At 34.7% G+C, this 24,901-nt stretch overlaps 2 long non-coding RNA genes across 3 annotated transcripts; one reads left to right on the top strand and one right to left on the bottom strand.

The window, feature by feature from the left end:
* Window positions 1-126: 126 nt before the first annotated feature.
* On the bottom strand, window positions 127-2,382 carry LOC145790950 (uncharacterized). 2 transcript variants are annotated; one of them, XR_014330408.1, is made up of 4 exons: window positions 2,356-2,382; window positions 2,163-2,260; window positions 682-926; window positions 127-497 (listed from the first exon to the last, which is right to left on the bottom strand). It is a non-coding gene; the product is annotated as an uncharacterized LOC145790950 (long non-coding RNA). The 2 variants fall into 2 exon arrangements; XR_014330407.1 differs by lacking the exon at window positions 127-497 and having other exon boundaries at window positions 544-926.
* Window positions 2,383-18,746: 16,364 nt separating this feature from the next.
* Window positions 18,747-21,774, top strand: LOC114313454 (uncharacterized). Its single transcript, XR_014330409.1, has 3 exons — window positions 18,747-18,974; window positions 19,682-19,726; window positions 21,442-21,774. It is a non-coding gene; the product is annotated as an uncharacterized LOC114313454 (long non-coding RNA).
* The last annotated feature ends 3,127 nt before the right edge of the window (window positions 21,775-24,901 follow it).

Here is a 24,901-nt window from a genome sequence, read left to right on the forward strand (position 1 = left end):
TTTTTTTTTTAATTTTCTAATTTTGTTAATTTTATATGGTTGAACAAAAAATATACTTGTCAAACAATTATTAAGAACTAATAATTGATGTTTATTAAAATAATTAAACTAAACTTGAAAACAAAATTAAAAATAAGAAACAATGCATTGCATACCTAAGAATAGCAACAATTCAGACTTTAAATACATCAATTAAAATCAAAATGGTCAAGAAGTGTAATTTGCCCAAAAAAATTAAAAAGGAATAGAAAGCACACTAATATGGATTGATCTAATACCCAGTATAGAATTTTAGGATTTTTATTTTTATTTTTTATACCTAACATCGCTCAATCTAAAATGAAGATAGATCTCACATAAAACAATGGTGGGTTGTCTGCGATTGACAAGTCAATTGGCCATTGGTGGTGTGGTTCAGTTACTATTTTCCAGCTAACCCACCAACTCCATGCCGAAAAAGAGCACAAACACATTGCTCAGTTGGAAAATGTAATGACCTAATTTTTCTCAAATTATCACAACAAAGAAAGCAACGTAATAATATGAACACAAGCAAAATTAAAAGAAAATCTATTATATGTCGGGGCATAATACAGTCCAACCAATTCAATTAAACAAAATGAAACAAGCAACTGTCAAAAACTTTGATATGGGAAATGACTATTGATTTGTCATCTTCACCTTCAAAAATTGAATCATATATCTGAAACACACTTCAGCTGCCCAATCTCCCCGGTGAGATTGATTGACCCCATCATCCATTTTAGTTGAAGTGAGAATGTGTTTCAACCAATAATAATATGAAACACAGACAGGGCAATTCACCGTCTTTTTCTTTTTTTAATGACAGTACAGTTTGATCACTGAATCAGCACCCACAGTGAATAACCATGGTTGCCTAGGGTGGAACTTGCAGTCCATTACTCCTGTAAAAGGCAAAACGAATCAGAGAAGCCACCAAAAATATTATCAACCCAAATATTAGTAAGATACACTCTGGCCATTTATATTAAGAGATTTTAGTAGCTATATTCACAAGGGCGCATTCTATGTTGCATGTCATATTATTATTTCCACACAAATAGTGTACCTTTTGCGAGTAAAATCAATAGTAGAAGGTGCCAAAAGTAAGGACCTGGGTTATCAGTAGGGAGAGGCTAGTTTGATCCCAGCCAGCCCTACCACATTATAATGAACCAAAAATAAAACTGGCAATACATAACTACTATTTTTGTAACTGAGAATCGATTGGAATACAATTATGCAATGAGTCAACAGTAAAGCTCTGCCAGGAGCTTAACAACCTGTCTCCCATGAGGTCAACTTTTTTTGTCAAGTACAATTAGGCCAACTTAAGAGAGGACTCAGGTTTGGACAAGGAGCAAGGTAGCCCACTACTCCTATCAAATCAAGATTCCACAGAGAGAACCATCTCCGGAATACATCAAAACTAGAACTAGACTTGGCAGCATGCATATAATAGAAAGCACACTAATATGGATTAGAATAACAATATCATGCATTGAGCCTACCACATCACATCGATAAACAAATGTTACTTCGGTGGATTTTTTCATAATTCAGGCAGCTATACTTATATCACATATCAATAAAAATAGCAACGTAGGTGTCATTTCAGAATGCAGCATAACATAAAAGGAATGTATTTTCCCTTCTCTGTAGACAGTGAGGCCAAATGAAGCCCAAGCTTACTCATATAAATTCCAAGGCACAAATAGAAAAAATGCACAAAATTTAGTTATTGGGCCCTAGCAGTGTTGAATGGGATACAAAGCACAAAATATAAAGAACACACATCACACCTTGACTTGCAAGTAAAATTTATTAAGATTCCTCACTATTTTCAATTTTCAAGAGCGGGGTATGACTTCTAATTAACCAAAACTAACATCTTGCATTACATATATTAGTCTCTATATGTCCAATGTGCTCAACAGTTCGTAAACCAAGCTACAAAAATGGGAAAAGAGGTATCTGAGAAATTCCTAGTTGGGATATAGGAAAATATGAAACTTTGGAGAAGGAGAGAGAGGAAATGTTGGCCAAATTAGGTGATGCCCAATCTGTATCAAAATGAAATACAAGAATACAAGACCAACCGTATGCATTAAAACAAACTACAAAATTATCAAAAGCATTACCTTAATGAGGGAAAGAGCACTGTAGCCATTTTAGGATCAAGAAAGCAAAAGGGACTCTGAAAAAAATTTCTCAAATCTTCTCTCATCCAATCCTGCAACTTCAGACACAGAAAGTTGAACAAAAGTCAGCACTTGAATTGTCAAATGCACTTCTCAAGGTTTAAAGTTGATTGAAAGAATGGATATCGTTTACCAATGTGTTGCAGCAACCCTTTTCTTTTATTTTTCATAATTTTTTTTATTTGGGCCAAACCACTTTTGGGCTAGAATCGTAACAAATTGATTTTTAATTTCAGGCCCAAAAAGAAAAAAAAAATCCCATTCAATGTGTTTGGTTTCAATTTTTTGAAAATTGAGTTTCTTTTATTTTTCATAATTTTTTTTTTATTTTTAGTGAATATTTTTTAAAATTTGAGCAAATTTTCTACATTTTTAGATATACCTTATTTAGATGTATCTAAATAATAAATTATTTGTGAAAAAATATTTTCAAAAATTAATAAATACATAAAAATATGAAAAATGTACTGAATTTTCATTTTTTTTTTGTATTTTTGGTATTTAGAGAATTTTTTAAAGATTTTTTTTCACAAATATTATATTTTCTAAGTGTATTTATGTTAGGTGTGTCTAAAAGTTAAAAAAATTACTTAAACTATTAATAAAATTCAATAAAAACAAAAGAATATGAAACATAAAAAAGTAGAATTTTTTGAAAAGTAAATTTTGAAAAATGGAAACAAACAGAGTTTATGCTAAGAAAAAGGCCACCAATACAATGGGAAGCAAAGATTGCATTTGGAATAATCATACAGGAGTGACTTGTTATCACTCTGTTGAGGAGGGATAATTAGGCCTCTCCAGTTCACTGATAAAGTGATAATAAAGGCTTTAATTATTTATTTTACAACAAATAAGAAACGTAATCAAGCATTTACTAAGAGAGAAAACCAATGGAAAAATGACTGCTTTTGCCCAGGTAAGTAGTTAGGATAAATAAAGCCTAATTGATTAAAAGTGAACTGATATCTATGAACTTTTTCTTAGTATATTACATACTCATCTATTCTGATGAAAGTGAACAGGATAAGAGGATAAAGATGGTTTATTAAACAGCATCAATAAACATTTTAAAGACATTGCACTGTAAAAGTTTACCTGGCTAGACTTTTTATCGGAATCCGAAATGGTGACAAGACTATTGAGATTGTCAATTTTCATTTGTTGTTCCCTAATGCATTGATCTCGTGCTTTGTGTGATTTCCTCTATGTCTAGTTTTTGTCGCTTCAGTAAGGCAGCATCTGTCAAAATCTACAAACAAAAAGAAACAAAAAAAAAAAAAAAATCAACTCCAATTAGCCATACCATTAGATTTGAAAGGAGCAAGAAATCAACTTTAACATAATAATTATTACTTTAGATAATATGCTTAATCATTATTTAAAAACTATTTGCAAACAAAATGATGTCAAACCCAGAGGGACCAGTTAAGTTAAAACACGATAATTTACACAATCAAGGCAAGCTCTCAATGAACAAATCCAGAAATGTTTAACTTTTTGGCTTTCAAAAATCTATGTAACCAACTTGGTGATTAAACTGCAAATGCACAAGGAAGTGGTGCTATAATGCAATATATGATATAAGTAAGATCCTTCAATTTATAAACATTGGAAAATGTTCCATACTTAATATTTTCAAAGTCATTTTAGTTTGATGCCACCCACGTTAACATTTTTGACATTCTAGTTTAGCCCATTTGAACTAGTTCAAGTGTAAAGTTCCTAGTTTTATTTTTATTTTTATTTTTTATTTTTAACAAATCATTATTTTACAACGACCAAAACCATAAATGAAGTCAATATTGAAACTGGAAACTTAAGAAAGAGGTAACCATCCAACCAACTGTAAGCTACTTTTCAATTGGATACAGCATGAATCATATAAACCATCACATTTAGGTTTTCTCTTTGGCTCAACTCATTTAAAATTTATGAACTTCCCCATGATAAATTACAAACCATAGGAAAGAAATCAATATACAAAAAAATTTAAGAATATTCAACATGCCCTCATCTCAAAAATAAAAAATTCTAGGGACACTTCAGACACTAACTTCTATTGAACCCATATTATATATTACCTTTTACAGCTAGATTTTACTAAAAAGTATGTTAGGGACAAACAATATGGCAGCTACAGTAACAAAAGTATATGTTGAAGTAAAATGTTGTAATCTTACTAAGTTGGAAAAGAATTAAGTGTTATTAAACCAAATAACTAACAAACCTCATTCACTTGAACACAATTTGTTATTCTCTTGGCTCTGCTAGCAAACTGGAGGGTTTCTTTCATTTCCTCTATGTGAATCTGGATGAAGTAGCCATATTAAAACCATACTATAATGTTAAACTTGATGTAAGATATATATATATATATATATACACACGTATAACTCGATAACATATTAATACCCTACCTCTTCTAGTGCTAAAGTGCAAATTATAGAAGTTTTGGCATTGCCACCAAGAGCAGGTTGAAGTATGCGAGTGAGCTTACTATCCCCATAAGGAATGTGTCCCCTGCATTTATATTTTGATTCATTTAGACAGTTGTTTTATGAGATGGATTATTAACTTAAGGAGGCAAATACCTTTGCTTTGCACCATCACTTAGTTTGTTAATCACATTGCCAAGAATCATTAATCACATCTCTTAGTAAATGCTTGATTACTATAAGTTTGCTTCGCTTCTTCAAGCTCCACCCCTTACTAACTAATCTGACAAACTTAAACTCTCAAAACCTGACCCTCCATGCGATTAGTGGAAATTCCTAGGAAAATAATAAATTAAATTTCAACTCTTAACTCCTACAATTCATGTTCTTTTTGTTTCAACAAGCAAAAAAACTCCATGATTTAAAAAATAATAAAAAAATAATTTCAAATCAGGCAAAACTTGTTGGCTGCTAGATTCTTGGCTATTTGCGAGCCAAAATCGTGAGAAACCTAACATCATATTTTAATAAATTTCCTTTCCTATATTTCCTTCTAACAAAGCAGAGCAATAATTTAAATTCAACCCTAGTTTCTTTACATCAACATTTTCTCAGCAACCAAACAAAGACTGCATAAGTATAAAAATGCTCTCAAAAGACAGGACTCTCACCATAGGATGCCCCTGTGTAGTCTTGAGAAGAGAAAGTCGAAGCTGAAATATTAGGCCATGAAATGAAATGAAATCCAGAACAAACAAATAAATTAAATCCAGTGAACAGACCAAAACATGAAATGAAATGAAATCCAGACCTTGTTGAAATGCTCATATTGCCTGTTGCCAAGGCCAAACACTTTGTATGAAAGATTAAGCCATTTCTCTCTCCTTTACCCTATAGGCAGTCATATAACACGCCATGAAACCCAAATCTCACTTGGTAAAAGAACCATAGTAACAATAAAAATTAGAAATTAATCAAAATTTAACTCTGAAAACCATTTATAGAACCTTGCAGAATTGTCAGTTGGCTCACTTTCTCCATATCTATACCACAACAAACAAATAAATTAAATACAATGTTATATACCAACAATACACGAGTATGTATATATGTATGTATGTGATGTGAAGTAAAAACTCACGTAGCTAAAAAGAAAAATGCCTAAATAAATAATGAACTGGAGAAAGAATCAGATTGGAAGAGTTATTGAAATCTTCCAATAACAAGATAGCTTAGCTTAAGTTCATCTTTCTAAATAATTATCCAAAAATCAAATTGGAAAAGTTATTGAAATCTTACATTTTGGGATGATGAAGCCACTAAATAATAAGACAAACAATACAAACAAACTACCAGCTGTTGTAGAAGCAACTGCGGTGCGGAAGACAGATGCCACAAAACGAAACATGGATGTAGCTGCTAAGTGTAGAGCTAAAAATAGAATGCACTGGAGAAAGAACCTAAGATACAAGGCAATGATAGAAATTAATTCAAAATTCCTATTCAGTTTCAGAAGGGTGTGTTTGTGTATGGTGTGAATGTTTATTTGAAAGTACCAGTAAAGCTTCTGGTTGCTAAATGACTAATCTGAGTAGTTGATTTAAATATTGGTAAAACAGTGACAACTTGTTCAAATCAAAGACATATTTGGAGAAAAACAATATATATATATATATATAAGGAAGAATAAAATGCAAGCGTTGTCAAGTGACACTAACCTCCCAGCCTCAGGACTGTATCCAACGAGATGTTCAAATTAGAGCTGAAAACAATGAAATAGGAACCTTCAGAATGGTGGCTGGGATTGCATATGCCCAAGCTGGATAGAAGTACAAATCTCTCTGTTTGTAGAAAACTGCAAGTCTTCCAACAGTCAAGGACAACTCCGGAAATCCATCAAAAAAAAAAAAGTTCATGTAACCAATCTCTACACTTCATCGGCACCTACAGAGAAATCAAACACCGATTAACACTTGTTAATGAAAAACAAAATAAAAATGACTTGCTTGAAACCTTGTCAATCAGCAGATTTAACAAAATGTGAAAGAGATCAGATCAGATCGAGTTCGGATTTTGATTAGATTAGATCAACTTTCTTGTTCGATTTCGGATCTACAATCTGCGAGACAGATCGAGTTCTAGTTCGATGAAGAAAAGCTAGAGCAAGAACCGATCTAACAAAATGCAAGAGAGATCAGATCAGATCGAGTTTGGATTTCGATCAGATTAGATCGACTTTCTTGTTCGATTTTGGATCTGCGATTCGTGAGAGAGAGAGAGAGAGAGAGAGAGAGAGAGAGAGAGAGAGAGAGAGATGAAGAACAGCTAGAGTGAGAAAGATCGAATTTGAGTCCGATGAAGAACAGCTACAGTGAGTGAGAGATCGATATTAAGAGAGAAGAGCAGCTCATGAGAGATTTTGTTACCTATGGTAATTGGAATGGGTTAAGTGTCTGTTAAGTAAAACTGGTTTGGCTCATTGAGACCATCAACAGGGCATCATGCCTCGAAAACGTGTTGGCTATTGAAATATAGCACGACATTTTATAAAACGTCTTTGATTCAAGGGCCATTATAGGCAACTTTTCTTGTAGTGTGTTAATTGTATATTAATTTAATTGAACATTACTTAATCTTAATTAATTATAGTTAACACTCGATTTAATTAATTCCATTAAACTTAATTAAGGCTTGATTTAATTATTCCAAATTTATACAGATCTTACCTAATCCTAGTCAATTATGATTACCATAAAACTTAATTAATATAATTAATCTCAATTAAGGATTAATTTAATCATTCTCAACTTTATTAATCTGAATCAGATTTTTAATTAAACTCTCATAACGTTCTACATATTAAACTGGTTCAATTAAACTCATCACTTGTTGGGGAATTTTCAAATGATTTTTAAAATTTATAGTTTATTTTTTGGGTGTTTTCAAAACCTTCATTGTTTTTCTTTGGAAAACATTAATTAAGCTTAGGGACTTTGTCCCACATTGGAAAGAGAGCAAAATATGAAGCACTTAATAAAGTGCTACATGGAATATTCTTTTGAATATGGAATTATGGGATGAAAGCTAGTGTGCATGCACCCACACCGCACTAGTGTGCATGCATGCACACGCACAAGCACATGCGCGCGCGCGCGTGGCATAGGCAGTGGGTTGTGTGGCGTTTGATGGCGCACTTTGTACTTTGTACTTTGCACTTAGCACGGATGCATCGGCGCCATGAGGGCGCTTTCCTATTTGCATCGGACAGGTTGGAGCGGTGACGTGGAATACAGTCAGCTCCACGTGACAGTGACGTGTCATCCGTTGGCGATGAGTCAACCAACTGATCCAATGGTTGTGTGTCCGATCTGGAGCGGGTTGATCATAGCCCACTACAAGAAAAAGCACCTTTGGCGACTAAATTTTTAGTCGCCAAAAGTCGACTTTTTAGTTTTCCCGACTAAATTTTGTAGTCGCCGGTTTTGTCGCGAACACATGGTCGGCGGAGGTATTGGCGACTAGAAAAGTTTTAGTCGGCAAAAAATAGGTCTTTAGCGACCAAAGTTTTGGTCACCAATAGTCAATTACACTTTTTAAAATTATACATTTACCGACTAATCTTTTAGTCGCCAATAGTCAATGAATCGTCGACCAAACCTTTTAGTCGCCAAAAGAAACACTTTTAGCGACCAATAATTTTAGTCACCAAAGCTCATTCCGTGACAAAAAAAAAAATAAAAACTTTTCTTCCGCTGAGATTCAAACCACCAACCTCCCACATTCTAAACCTTAAGCAACACACTTTCTCCACTATGCCTCTACAACACCATATGATTATATATGCAACATATATTATTTATATAGTATATTGACCCGTATTAATATAAAACTATATATATAAACATAATTATGTTTATTCAATATAATTTATGTAAAAAATAAATTATTTACTAAAAAAAATAGAAGACCACTTTTGGCGACTAAATCTGTTTTTTAGTCGCCAATTCTATATTTTTGGCTACTAATTATTTTTTTAGTCGCTAAAAGAATTAATTCCCGCCTAAAACCTCCACTTTCGGCGACTAAATTGAATTTTAGTCACCAAAAACCTCCACTTTTGGCGACTAAACTGAATTTTAGTCGCCAATTGTAGACTTTTAGCTACTAATTTTTTTTTAGTAGCCAAAAAGCTTCACTTTTGGCTACAAATTTTAATTTTGTCGGTAAAACACATATAATCGGCGACCAAACTATCTTTTAGTCGCCAAAACCTATACTTTTGGCTACTAAATTTTTTTAGTCGCCAAAAACCTTCACTTTTGGCTACTAAAATTTTTTTAGTCGCTAAAACCCATATAATCGATGACTAAACTATTTTTTAGTCGCCAATAACTATACATTTGGCTACTAAACTGTTTTAGTCGCCAAAAGTCTTCACTTTTGGCAACTAATTCCATTTTAGTTGCCAATTCTGCTACTTTTAGCGACGAAAATTGTATTTTTAGTCGCCAATTCTGCTTTTTCTTGTAGTGGCCGTTGATTGGAGATGCAAGCGATCGTACGAATGAGATGTCACTCGATCGTGATCAGGTGTGATTAGTCAAGACATCTATTCGGTGTCAAAATGATCACTGCAAGAAAAAGCATCTTTGGCAACAAAAAAAGCACCTTTGGTCGCTGAAAGTATAGGTTTTGGCGACTAAAAAAGCATTAGTAGCCAAAAGTAAAGATTTTTGGCGACTAAAAAAATTTAGTAGCCAAAAGTATAGGTTTTGGCGACTAAAAATCTATTTGGTCGCCGATATATGGCTTTTATCGACTAAAAAAATTTTAGTAGCCAAAAGTAAGGCTTTTTGGGGACTGAAAAAAATTTAGTAGCCAAAATTGAGGAATTAGGCGACTAAAAGGATGTTTGGTCGCCAAAAGTGAGGCTTTTACCGACTAAAAAAATTTTAGTAGCCAAAAGTGAGGCTTTTTGGCGACTAAAAATAATTTAACCAAAAGTGAGGCATTGGGCGACCAAAAAGGTGTTTAGTAGCCAAAAGTGAGGCCTTTTGGCGACTAAAAAGAAGTTTAGTCGCCAAAAGTGGTCTTTTTTTTTCTAGTAAATAATTTATTTTTGCATAAATTATGTTCAATAAAAAATAATTATCTTTATATATATACTTTTATATTAATACGGGTCTATGTACTATATAAATAATATATGTTGCATATATAAGCATATGGTGTTATAGAGGCGTAGTGGAAAGAGTGTGTTGTATAAGGTTTATGGCGTGGGAGGTTAATGGTTCGAATCTCCACAAGAGCAGATGAGAAGGTAGTGAGTGTAATTTTGTTTTTTTTTTCACAAATGATCTTTTGGAGACTAAAAGGTTTGGTTGCCGATTCCTTGAGTATTGGCGACTAAAACATTGGTCGGTAAATGTATAATTTAAAAAATATAATTGACTATTGGCGACCAAAGTCGCTAAAGACTTGCTTTTTGGCGACTAAAAGTTTTTTAGTCGCCAATACCTTTCCCGACAGTCTTCCGGCGACCAAATCGGTGACTATAAAATTTAGTCGGGGAAACTAAAAAATTGACTTTTGGCGACTAAAAATTTAGTCGTCAAATGTGTTTTTTCATGTAGTGGATATGCACCATAGATCGTCGATCCAACGGTCAGATCTGATCGGATGCGATCAAGGGACATGACCATTCGATCAGATCCATTAAGGCCAATAAATAGGCTACGAAATAAGCCATTTCATTCCATCTAAAATCCTAAAAAGCATTCCTGCAATTCTCTCTCTCTCTCTCTCTCTCTTTTTTGATTTTGAATTTTCAATCAAGAGTTTCTTAAGAAAATTTCTGTTTTTCTTATTGATAATCAAGTTCTGCAGATTTGATTATCAGTGTCTTGGTTTCTTGATTATGTCAAGAGTGTTCTGATCTATTGTCGTCAGTGCAGACGCCGATAGACTAGATCTTTGGATCAGGCTTCATTGTATCCTAGAGGCAAATTTGTTGTAACCTCTTACACACTTTTTGGTGGGTACAAATATTGTCTTTAGGAAAGCGACTTAGTAACGTGACTTGAAGCACTAATTTTCTATTCTATATAGATAAGGTCATTGCCAAATTTTAAAGACTCGAAGACCACCATTTGAAGAATTCAAGACCCTTTGTTCCAACAATCTAAAGACAATATTTGGATATGGCGATGTTTATTCAGAAAATGACTCAAGATTTCATGAAGCTTGACCGTTTTAATGGAGGAAATTTCTGATGCTGGCAAAAGAAGATGCATTTTTTGCTCACCACTCTCAAAGTGGTCTATGTGCTAACTACCCCCTATCCGACAGAGCAAGAAGATGAGACTGTGGAGCAAACCCATGCCAGAACCAAATGGGAGAATGACGACTACATTTACTGAAGACACATTTTGAATGCACTGTCAGACTCTCTATTCGATGTGTATCAACATCTGGAAACGACAAAGCAACTCTAGGACTTATTACAGTCAAAGTACCTCACCGAGGATGCCACCAGTAAGAAATTTCCTGTTAGTAATTTTATGCATTTTACAATGATTGATACAAAGCCCATTATGGAACAATTCCATGAGATCCAACATATTTTGAGTCAATTTCAACAAAAGAATATGAACATGGATGAATCTATTGTAGTTTCATCTATAATAGAGAAACTACCATCTTCTTGGAAGGATTTTAAGAAAACTCTGAAACACAAAAAGGAATATCTTACTTTAGAAGAATTGGCTCAACACCTCCGAGTTGAGGAAGAGTCAAGGTTACTTGAAAGTAAAGATAACCAATTGGCTCAGACGTCCAAGATCCACATGGTGGATGATGGTAAGAGGTTTAACAAAAAGAAGCGTAAGCATGAACCCCAGTTCGAGAAAAATGCTAAGAAGTCGAAAGGCGCTTGCTGGCACTGTGGCAAGCCAGGGCACTTCAAAAATGAATGCCGGTCATACAAGAAGAAGCCAGAAGCATCAAATGCCAAGAACAAGTTCATGGCTATTGTATCCGAGGTGAACATGCTCGAAGATGCTGGTGACTGGTGGATTGACTCAGGAGCAACAAGGCACGTCTGCAATGACAAGAGCCGTTTCACTACTTATGAACAAATGAGTGATGGAATAGCTCTCTACATGGGTAACTCTTCAACTGTTTCTATCAAAGGCAAATGGACGATGGATCTAGAGTTTACATCTGGAAAAGTCCTAAGTCTTAATGATGTTTATCATGTATCTGATGTCAGTAAAAACCTTATATCTGGAAGCCTGCTTAATAAGCATGGTTTCAAGTTAGTATTTGAGTCGAACAAATTTGTCTTGTCTAAGGGTAGGATTTTTGTTGGGAAGGGCTACATGTATCAAGGAATGTTCAAACTAAACGTTATCAATAATATATCTATTTCTGCTTATATTGTTGATTCTATTTCTTTATGACATGCTCGTTTAGGTCATGTTAATACTAGGAAAATGCATGATATGGTTAATTTAGATTTAATTCCTAAGTATAATATTGATATGTTTGAAAATGCAAATTTTGTGTACAATCTAAAATTATTTGCATTTCATTTCCTAAAATAGATAAAACCATGTCTCTGCTTGAACTTGTGCATAGTGATGTATGTGACATGCAGAGTACCCCCACTAGAGGTGGTAAGAAATGTTTTGTAACATTTATTGATGATTTTTCTAAGTACTGTCATATTTATCTTTTGCATTCAAAAGATAAGGTGCTTGATAAATTCAAGATTTTTAAGACAGAAGTAGAAAATCAAAGTAATGTCAAAATAAAGAGACTTAGGTCTGATAGAGGCAGTGAATACCATTTTCCAGAATATTGTGAAAATGTTGGTATTATTCATAAGAAGTCTGCACTCTACACACCACAACAAAATGGAGTAGCTGAAAGAAATAATAGGACATTAATAGAAATGATTAATGCTATGCTTTCTTACTCCAGTTTAAGTTCTGGTTTTTAGGGGTGAAGCCTTACTCACTACCTGTCACATACTCAATAGAATTCCTCTCAAGGGAAGAAATATTACTCCTTATGAACTTTGGAAAAACAAGAAACCTAATCTTAGTTACTTGAAAATATGGGGCTGTAGAGCAATAGTCAGATTGCTTGAACCTTAAAGGAAGAAATTAGGTGAAAAAGGAATTGAATGCATATTCCTTGGCTATGTTGTACATAGTAAAGCATATACGTTTCTTGTAGTAGAGCCCAATGGTTCAGTAGAAACAAATACCATAATTGAATCACGTGATGCGTTATTTTATGAGAATCGTTTCATAACCATTCCAAGGTTGGATTCTAATCAAGAAAATGAATCAACCCCTTTGATGTCTACAGAGAAAAGTGAACAACATGAACCTATTGAGCCTAATGAACCTAATGAGCCTATTGAACAAAGGAGGAGTAAGAGGGCTAGGACTGAGAAGTCATTTGGCCCTGATTTCATTGTTTACCTTGTAGAAAGAACTAGAAAAGCTTATTATAAGCAAACAATGATTTCTTTGAATATGGATTCAGATCCATTAACCTTTGAGGAAGTTATGAAGTCTCAAGATGTTGCATTCTGGAAAGAAACAATAAACGATGAGATGGATTCTATCATGGGTAACAATGCTTGGATACTTGCTGATTTGCCACCTGGATCCAAACCTATTGGTTGTAAATGGATTTTCAAAAAGAAAATGAAAGTTGATGGCACAATTGACAAGTTCAAATCAAGATTAGTTGTTAAGGGTTTTACGCAAAAGGAGGGTATCGATTATTTTGATACATATGCTCCAGTGGCTAGAATCGCCACCATTCGAGTGTTGATTGCCTTAGCCTCAATCTATAAGCTTGAAATCCATCAAATGGATGTTAAGACCGCTTTCCTAAATGGAAAGTTAGATGAGGAAATCTACATGCAACAACCGGAAGGATTTGTTGTACAGGGTCAAGAGCACAAATTGTGTAAATTCGGGAAGTCACTATATGGACTGAAACAAGCTCCAAAACAGTGGCATGAGAAACTTGACAAAGTAATAGTGTCAAATGGCTTTAGGATACATGAATCTGATAAGTGTGTGTACAATAAGTTTACTGGAAATAGAGGTGTACTCATATGTCTGGATGTAGATGACATGCTTATTTTTGCTATTGAGAATGATGTCATTGAAAGTACTAAAAGTTTCTTGTCGTCTAGCTTTAGTATGAAAGACATGGGCTTGGCTGATATAATTTTGGGTATTAAGATCAAACGAGAGGACAATAATTTGATTCTAACCCAGTCACACTATATTGAGAAAATTCTTAAGAAATTTAATCAATATAATTGTACACCCATGTCTACACCTTTTGATTCAAATTTGAAATTGTATCCTAATACTGGAAGAGCTGTTGATCAGCTAGAATACTCAAGAGTAATAGGTAGCCTGATGTATGCCATGACTTGCACTAGACCTGATATTGCTTTTGCAGTGGGAAAACTTAGTAGATACACTAGTAATCCCTGTAGTGTGCATTGGCATGCTGTTAATTGAGTACTTAGGTACTTGAGGAAAACAATAGACTATGGAATAGTCTATAATGGCTATCCAGTAGTGCTGGAAGGGTTCACGAATGCTAGTTGGATAACTGACCGTGAAGATCACTCGTCCATGAGTGGTTAGATTTTTACTCTTGGAGGAGGAGCTATCTCCTGGGGTTCTAAGAAGCAAACATGTATAACAGACTTAACCATGGTGTTAGAGTTTGTAGCATTGACTTCTTGTAGCAAAGAGAGAGAGTAGCTAAGGAATCTCTTGTTAAAGATTAAGATATGGCCAAAACCTATGCCACCAATATCTTCGCATTGTGATAGTGAAGCAACTCTATCACGGGGCCCATAGCCATGTCTATAATGGAAAGTCCAGGCATATAAGACTGAGACATAGCTGTGTTAGGTAGTTAATCACAGAAGGTGTGATTACTATTAGTTATGTAAAGTCAAGTGAAAACTTGGCTGACCCCTTAACAAAGGGACTTGCATGGGATTTAGTGTGGAAAACATCAAAGGGGATGGGTCTCAAGCCCACTTAACATAATCACTCATGGTGGAAACTCGACTCAACGCTTGAAGAAACATCAAGTCTTGAGTTCAATGAGCCCAAGTACACTATACGTTGTGATTGCAAGCACTTAGTTTATTTCATTTTCATCCCGAGGTTGAAGTGCTTGGTACCTGTAATGTGAAAAGAAGAGAATGAGTTAGCAAACTCTTAATAAGTTTACAACTAGGTTGTTAGGGTACTGTAAATTATAGGGGTACTCTTAGTAAGCTTACCTATATGAGTGTAGGAGGTGGTGCCGCTTCTTATGAGTCCAACGGCTTGACTCTAGAGCGCTCATGAAACAGGATATAGACACAAGGCCAATCCACGTCGGTTTGTTTGAATACTTGAGGTAACTTGTACTGTGCGTAAGACATGTCCGGTTAGTCGTATAAGATTGCTAGTTCAAAGACAAGTCTACTATGCTATTTTGACTAAACTTTGAGATGTCTTCACTAAGTGAATGATTCAAACCGTAAGATATCTTCACCTATGCACAAGGCTGCCAAGTGAACCAAGAGTCCTCATCTGGTATTTTGAAAATAGTGAGGGAATGTTGAGGAATTTTCAAAATGGTTTTTAAAATTTATAGTTTATTTTTTGGGTGTTTTCAAAACCTTCATTGTTTTTCTTTGGAAAGTATTAATTAAGCTTGGGGACTTTGTCCCACATTGGAAAGAGAGCAAAACATGAAGCACTTAATAAAGTGCTACATGGAATATTCTTTTGAATATGGAATTATGGAATGAAAGCTAGTGTGCATGCACCCACACCGCAAGGATGGTGCTTTGCACTATCCGTACACGCACAAGCACACGCGCGCGTGGCGTGGGCAGTGGGCTGTGTGGTGTTTGATGGCGCACTTTGCACTTAGCAGGGATGCATCGGCACCATGAGGGCGCTTTCTTATTTGCATCGGACAGGTTATAGCGATGACGTGGATCCGACATGGCATGGGTGACGTGGAATACAGTCAGCTCCACGTGGCAGTGACGTGTCATTCATTGGCGATGAGTCAACCAACCGATCAAACAGTTGTGTGTCCGATTTGGAGCGGGTTGATCATAGTCGTTGATTGGAGATGCGTGCGATCGTACGGATGAGATGGCACCCGATTGTGATCAGGTGTGATTAGTCAAGGCATCTATTCGGTGTCATAATGATCTGCACCATAGATCGTCGATCCAACAGTCAAATCTGATCGGATGCGATCAAGGGACATGACCATTCGATCAAATCCATTAAGGCTAATAAATAGGCTATGAAATCAGCCATTTCATTCTATCTAAAATCCTGAAAAGCATTCCTGCAATTCTCTCTCTCTCTCTCTCTCTCTCTTTCTTTCCTTCTTGATTTTGAATTTTCGATCAAGAGTTTTTTAAGCAAATTTCTGTTTTTCTTATTGATAATCAAGTTCTGCATATTTGATTATCAGTGTCTTGGTTTCTTGATTATATCAAGAGTGTTCTGATCTATTGTCATCAGTGCAGATGCCAATAGACTAGATCTTTAGATAAGACTTTATTGTATCCTTGAGGCAAATTTGTTGTAACCCCTTGCACACTTTTTGGTGGGTACAAATATTGTCATTAGGAAAGCGACTAAGTAATGTGACTTGAAGCACTAATTTTCTGTTCTATATAGACAAGGTCATTGCCAAATTTTGAAGACCCGAAGACCACCATTTGAAGAATTCAAGACCCTTTGTTCCAACATCACTTACGTTGTGTTTGGTTGGGAGATTTGTGAAGGGATTTGAAAAGGAAAAAAGAAGAAGTATGTGAAATTAGATAAAACATAGACATATTTTATTTATATTTTGCCTATCTTTTCTTTTTCCCTTCTCAAATCCCTTCCGAAATTTTTCAACCAAACAAAGCATTTTGGTTTGTCAAATCATCTCAGCTTTTAATTTTTGATTTAAAATAATAACTCTATTCATAAAATTGACTTTGTTTAATTTTTTTTTTTATCTTTCATTTAATTGACTCACGTTAGATTAACATACTAATTATTCCTTAGCTTAATTAATCACTTCTTAATCTTAATTAATTATGTATAATTCTCATGTTGATTAATCTATTGAATCCCAATCAAGTGTTGATTTATTTTAATTTTAATTAAGTTCCCACGAGCTTTACACATTATACCAAACTTAGTAAATTTCTCATTATGGTTTATGAATTAGCTAATCATTCAATTCTTGATTCAAAACAAATCTCTTTTAATTTAATTCCTTTGATTAACTCATTAGCTTTGATTTAGTTTAATTAACTAAGTTTAATATTTAATCCTACATTACTTAATTAATCTCAATTAAGTTAAATTAATCTCATCTAATTTTCGTTAACTTGTTAATCTAGTTGATTTTTCCAACGAAATCTCTAAAATGTTCTAAAAATTAAATTAAGCTATTAAGCTTTTCAATTAAAGTTTCTAAGATGCCCAATTATTGCAATTTCATGTTTGAAGTTGTCCTTTAGTTCAATTTTATTCGTTAAAATTTAATACAATTGCTTTCCTTAAAATTGATCTAATTGTTTTAAGTCTCATAATTTTAATCACATATGCTTCTTTTAAATTCTTTCACATTCTTTCACATTATATTTATATTCAAACACTCCATCCTAATAATTCATATTTCCATTTCTAGAATATTATATAATTATTAAATTATAATACATATATAGTTATTTATGCCATGTAATACTGTATTTAGTGTGGTATATATTTACTTTGACAACTTAAGAGGTGATTACTTTTTAACTTATACCAATTAACAAGGGAGCTCATATGGTCAAACTTATTACCTATATTCTTTTCTAACCATTTAGTTAACTATATTATATTTAACAAAACTAATTTGGTTTAAGATATTTAATTATGGATTATAATATAATTTTTCATTAGTAATATTATTTGGGTCGTTATAGATGTGCAACGGGTTTACGTCGGACAGTCCACATTGTCGGAGAAACCTTCTTATGTGTTCCCGCGGATCACCAAAGCCTCTGTATTGAACAAACCTTAGTACTTGATACCACTTAGGGAACGGACTATCGTATACCTTTGGAGGGTGTATGTGCAGCTTGGCATTGCCTCTGGCTAAACTTGCCTGCAATGACATACAGTATATTCCGTTAGCCAGGTGTGCAATTGATCGGCCTGACACACTGTGTCTTCTACTTCCCTTTCTGATTCAGGCAATAGTTTGGACATTACCAGACTCACTCTACTGATAGGATCGAGTATCCAACTTCATTTCTACTTCGATCTGGGCACCTCTCTTAGTATGCAATTGTTTGGAGGATGAGATAACTCCTGGCTTCTGCTAATGTCTTTAGTCATGCTCTTTGTAGCGAGTGCTTGCTTTGGCTTGAGGATGAGGCACAAGTGTGACAACCACGACTTGTATTTATTATTGCATAACATACTAGTATGAGAATTTGCATAGCATAACATATTAGTCTGAGGATTTGCATATTCATGTGATTAATTGTGCTTATATTTGTTTGTTTTTGGAATATTTGTGTAATGACCCCAAAATGCGTATAAGAAATCATCTTTATTTCCCTATGAAATGATGTGGTTTAATTTAATTATATCCATTAGAATTGAAGCATTATCAGTTGAGTTACGGACTTAAAATGGGAATTACCGACCTTTATGGGTTCAAAAATCAAAATTGAGTACTTGGATATGTTAATGGGAATTTTTGGAATTATTTGAGAAAATTAATTTGAAATCTAATTTGTCTGATTCGTTAATGGACGTTTGGGTGATTAACTTTATACTGCAAATTAAAGGCCTTAAAGACTTCAGATACCGGAACAGGGGACATATTTATGATCAGCATAATTTTTAGAGTTATCTGGGAAGTTTAATTGAAATGTGATTTTGTGCGATTCGTAACGGCGTGTTTGGCCCTTCCTATTTGTGGGAAGCTTTTATGTATGCATATATGCCTTATGAGTTGTTGGACTCATCTATTTTGAACCAAACGAAAAATAAAAATATCTAGAGAAAGGGAAAGGAGAATCGTGAGAGAGAGAGAGAGGGAGAGAGAGAAGAGGCAAAGCTTCTCCCTAAAGAATTCAACATCCATGGAAGCTTGAAGATGGTTGAAGAAGATAGAAGAGAGAGGAAAGATCAACCAAAAGCTTGGGAAAAATTGAAGAGACTAAGGGATGAACAAAGGTTTGGGTAAGGTATGTGGCTCTAATTACTAACCTTGTATAGAATCCATTTACTACTTGAAATCATGGATTGATATAGAAGATGTGAGCTTTGAACCCATGAATCTTGATTTTTTAAGAATTCCTTGATTGAAGAAGTAAAATCATTAAATTTGTTTATTGTGAGATTATGGTGTTTGATGAAGAATAATAATGTGAAATTGGTCATGTATTAATGGGTTTGGGGCTTTGATTTACATGCAATTAAGGTTTGATTTTTGAAAATGAGAAGTCCCACAATTTCAGCCATTTTCGGACTGCTGCTGTCCAGGGCCGCACGTGCGGCACTGTTCACCCGCACGTGCGGAGACAGCTCTGTCTAGCCAACTTTGAATAGATATATCTTTTGCATCCGGACTCCGTTTTGAGTGATTCTTGAGCCTAAAATCAAGCCCCAGAAGTCTAGTTTCCAATGGAGCTAGTCTCACTCCCAAATTCTAAAAACAGAAAAAGTTATACCCAAACTAGTGACGACTGTTCACATTATGTCAATTAGTTATGTACCATTTCTTCACCTAAACCATTTCCTATTGATTTCTCCTGTTTTCTAAGACATGGATTACAACATATTAAAGAATAATGAGCTTGGTACCACCATGACTAATTGATTGAACGATCAAAGAAAATAAGTAAAGGATCGAGTATAACCTCATATTATGTGTTGTGCACTGTAATTGTAGGTCGAGACGAGGACATTGTACCATTACCACCGGGAACCGATCACTGTGAGTGGTAGTACTTTGATGTACCTTTAACCATTTATCGTTATTGATGTTAAATCTTCGTCGTAAGAATTATGTTGACATAAACGTTATGAATGCTAAGTGAGAAACACCGTGATATTATGGAAACTTCAAAAGAGTTTATGAAGTTATGTATGTTATGTGAGAAACATTATGGAATTATGAAAACATCAAAGGAACTTGTGATTGTGTGAACCCCTCAGGCCAAGGGCCGAACTGTGAAATTGTGAAACCAATAAAGTCATCTATAATCTAATGAGAATGTACTTACTTTTCGTTACTAATTATCAGGAATGTCCTGTTAACTTTACGTTAATTATGTCAACTCATGGGAATGATGTAACAGTTACCATTAGGACTATGTTAATTACAAGGCAAGGCAACTATGTTAACATATAAGAATGATTAAACAAAGGTGTATGCTATTGACAAGAGAGCACGTAAAGTAAGTCATTTACCCAAAAGAATTTATGTTCATTCTTGAAGAATGGATTCTGAGTAAATATAAGAGTAGCTACATGTATCCAGATGAATTGAAGTTAATTTGTTATGTTGCTTATGAATTGGAAGTGATCCAGAATCTACGATATAAGTGCAAAGTTTAGCATCATTATGTGACCCTCATGAGAATGTGAATTAGTCTCTCATTGTTAAGCATACGATAATGACACGATACAACAAGAAATGCTCTAGTTATGATATGTTCCGTTTGAATTAATGAATGATGTTCAAGTATGTTTCATGCATGTTTCCAGTATGTTACAAGTTCAAGTATGTTCAGGTATGTTTCAAGTATATGTTACAAGTTTAAGTCTGTCACAAGTTTATGTATGTACATGTTCAAGTATGCTACAAGTTCACAATGTTGGGGGATTCCTTTATGGAACGAACAAAAAAAAAAAATACTTATTATTGATTTGCTAGCACTATTACAGCGCAAAGTATAAGCAAGTACGAATTCTGATTTCTATTTATGATTCAAGCATAATGCATATGTATGAATTTATTTCCGGGGTATGACATTACATGTATGGTTTGGTCTGTAAGACCTAATGATTGTTGGTATGGAACAAAGTGCTACTTGGAACTAAGTGCTACATTGTGAGCCACCGCTAGAGTCCATGTGAGACACCTCTTGAGTCCATACATATGTGAAAGTTATGAGGCTTGTAGCCATCCGTATAAGTTGTTATGAAATGAAACAAAGTGCTACACGGAACTAAGTGCTACATTGTGAGTTACCTCTAGAGTCCGTGTGAGACACCTCTTGGGTTCATATATGCATGTCCAAAGGCTTCATGCCAACTTTTCAAGGGCTTCATGCCAACTTTACAAGGGCTTTATGCCATATGTTTCAAGGGCCTTAGTGCCATATGTTACAAGGGCTTTATGCCATATGTTACAAGGGCTTTATGCCACATGCTTCAAGGGCCTTAGTGCCACAAGTTTCAAGGGCTTATAGCCACCATGTTTCAAGGGCCTCGTGCCACCATGTTTCAAGGGCTTATAGCCACTATGTTTATGTTGCAAGATTGAACTTAAGGCCGTTATGTACGTAGCACAGAATCAGACTAACTATGTGAACTCTACATCTTTATATGCATTGCTATGTGTTATGTTTCAATTTAAACATCGTTTTATTTATGTATTACTATTCACTGAGCTTGGCTCACTCTGTCTAATGTATGTTTCTGTAGGTAACCAACCAAGTGGTCAGTCCTAGTCATGACACCCGTTTTCTTTTGTCAACCTTCGTGGGTTCAGGCACTGCACGAAGCCATTTATTTTTGTAAAGTCTATTGAAATGTTGGCTTAATTTTGATTACCCATTTAAAGTTAAAGAGGTAGAACTTCAATGATTTTTATATAAGCCCAATGATGGGGCTGGGTCTGTACATATGGTTGTTTATCACCGATGCTACAACATATGGTTTGGAGCTTTATCTATTTTCCATGATGAATGTGATGTATAAGAGGTCCTGGCATGTAGATGTAGCTCAATGGAATTTATATGTATAGTTATTTTCCTACTTTATGCTTCCGATGAGGCCCCATATGTTATTTACTACAGGTTAAGTGTTCGTTTTCAAACGGGTCATGCCCAAACTTTTAAGGGCGAGTTTGGGGCGTGACAATTTGTTTGAATGCCTACTTCGAATCAAAAATTGAAAGACTTAGTGAATTCAGAAAACGAAATTGGTTAGTTCAATTGGCTGATGAAAATATTTAGAACTACATAGGAAGTTTGATTAAAATTTGATTCAGATTAAATCAATTAGATAAATCAATTAGAATTGAGTGAGTTTAATTAGACTTAAGCTTGTTTAATTAGTCATAAGCACACTTAATTAGCCTAATCTAATCTACCATATATATATGTGTGTGTGTGTGTGCGCGCGCGCGCTACAAGCTTAGCATTGAGTTCATTTCATCATTTTTGAGTTGAAATAATAGAGAGAGAGAGAGAGAGAGAGAGAGAGAGAGAGAGAGAGAGAGAGAGAGGGGAGGGAGTGAGTTCAAACCCTAGAGAGAGAAGTGAAGAATTTGGGTAAAGGAGTAGAGGAATTGAAGAATTTGTGAGTAAAACTCTAAATTCAAGCTCTAGGTATGTACTTAACCTCTAATTCTTGAATTTAATCCAATTAGGAAGTGTAATCAAGGTGAAAATTAAGAATTTGTAAGAGTAATTTTCATGGAATTGTTAATAAGATGTTAGAATCAACTTGAATTTGGTGAGAATTGGTTAAATATGGATATGCATGCATAATTTCATCATATTTCCTTCTCTTTAGCATGAATTCTTTCATCTTTATTAGTTTTGAGGTTAAATATTGCATCTTTACCTTTGGTTTTGAAAAGCTTAAAGACTTGAGTTCATGAATTTTGAAGAAAAAGCTTAGAACTTTACATGCATGGAAGTCTTGACTTCAATTTTGCAAGGTTTATGATGTTTTTGAACTCATAGCTCTAAATTGGTTTTATGTTCAAGGTTATCTAAGTGTTTTCATGTTTTTGGGTCCAACTATGCAAGCTACACAACTTGAACTTATGTTTTTGAACTTGAACTCTATTATGGAAATTCTAAAATTCGGCCACTTCGCTTGAGTAATGAAGTCATCGCTTGAGCGCACTTTACATGCATCCAGTATTTTTGCAGACACATTGCACATAGCTCAAGTGACCTAATGACCGCTCGAGCGAACTCACATTTCATTGAATATTGGCTCGAGCAATCATTAAGCCTAGATTTTGGGCATCTAGAACTTTTGTAGACACGTGGTCTGCTCGAGCTGCCAATAGTGCACTTGAGCGAACTGCCCTGTTTTAGTAACTTTTGAAAAATACTTTTAAGTGCATACTTTCATCTTCATGCACATTTAGGCATTCTTGAGCATTGTCTTAGCATTATTAATGAGAGAATAAGCTAGAAACACATTTAAAGAAATTGAATTAAGATAGAACATTTGATTTAGACAATGTGTTTCAATGTGTACCTTTGTTATATGTTTTGTGTAGGTGGTCATCCGAAGCTTAACATCTGCACAAGCCTACTGTGAGTAGTATCTCCATAAAGATATTTTGAAAAGTATTTTGATTTGTTACTTGAATGTTATTTTGAAATGCTATTTTATATGAATGAATGAATGTCCATTTTGTAAAAGTACTTGTGGCATCCTTAGTGAGGCCCTAGCCTAATACCATGGCCCTTTGATTATTCGATTACAAAGATCTCTAATGAATGACCCTCGTGGTTCCTTTGTTAGACCTTTATGGTCCCTTTGTATAGGCCCTCATGGTCCCTTTGTTAGATCTTTATGGTCCCTTTGTATAGACCCTCATGGTCCCTTTGCTAGACTTTATGGTCCCTTTGATTAGGACTTCGGGCCCTTTTGTTACACTATTGGATGTACCATATATGACATTTGGTTAATAGATTTTGATATGATAAATGTTCGATTTGATTTCGTTATTCGATATTTGAAAATGCAAGGCATGATTTGTAATGTATGGGACTTCATTCATCTAACCTCTTTAATTTGATATTACTTATTGGGCTTTAACTCACCCCTTTCCCTTATATATATGTAGGTGAACAAGTTGAACGTCAAGTTTATAGATGCCTAGGGAGTCCACTCTTGGTGAAGCTGCTCGTGAAGTGCCTCCGTGATGGGGTGTTACTAGGTCTGAAGAGGAGCCAAGCTTGTCAAACCCTTTTTGTTTAGTTTTGCCTTTGTTATTTGGGAACCTTGCTTTGTGTTTGGAAATGGTGTAAAATGTTTAAGTTTGTTGGATATGTATCTATGTATGAAGGATGATGTTTAATATATTTATGAAATTTACCATGTATATGCACTGCTCAGTGAGAGGTTTGCTGGGCTAAAAACTTGAAAGGGAAACCCAAGCAAAACTTCGAGCATGAAAAAGTGAAAAATGAAAAAAAATAAAATAAAAGCTTACAGGGCCAAAAACTTAAAAGGGTGACTCTGGCAAAAGTTAGAGCACAAAATGAGAGTGTTAACAACTGAGTGCACTTTAACTTTGAACTACGTGAGATCTGATTCTCATGTTAAGATACGTAGGCAACCTCTTTCTGAGGTTCGACCCAATATCCTTGTCTAGCTCATAACTTTAGCTTCACATCTCTCCATGAGCTACAATGACTGCCACACATAGCATATTCACATCAGTAAAGAGGAACTAGTTTGAATTAGCGGGTAGAGCAATTTTCAATGCTTGAACTTATTAGTGAAATCTTCAACTTGAGCCCAAAGGGAATTGAAGCTGACCTTTTGCAAAATCTATTTCTAAAGGCGATTCTTGAATAAATGAGCGAGCATAAGGAATATTAGGGGCATAATGAATGATTAGCTACCTTGAGTATTTCCTTTTTTTCTTCAATATTTGGGGTCAGTTGCGAGTCTTGTTGTTTTTATATCGAGGATGTGTCTCGATCTGCACTCATTGAGTCTCTCTTGTGTCTGTTAGTGTGCGTATGGCTTAAAGTTCAATAGAGTGGCGTGCTCAAAATTTCATACATGAATCTTCATTCTAAATTCAAAGCAAGTCCATGTGTGGAAGTCATAAACAAACTGAGAGTGCCCGCGCAAGGGGCATCAAGTCCATGATTATTGCAAGGTGCATGTGAGAAATCCATCA

The sequence above is a fragment of the Camellia sinensis genome, chromosome 5, assembly GCF_055761805.1.
Source record: "Camellia sinensis isolate YWXY chromosome 5, ASM5576180v1, whole genome shotgun sequence".
Classification (NCBI taxonomy): Eukaryota; Viridiplantae; Streptophyta; class Magnoliopsida; order Ericales; family Theaceae; genus Camellia; species Camellia sinensis.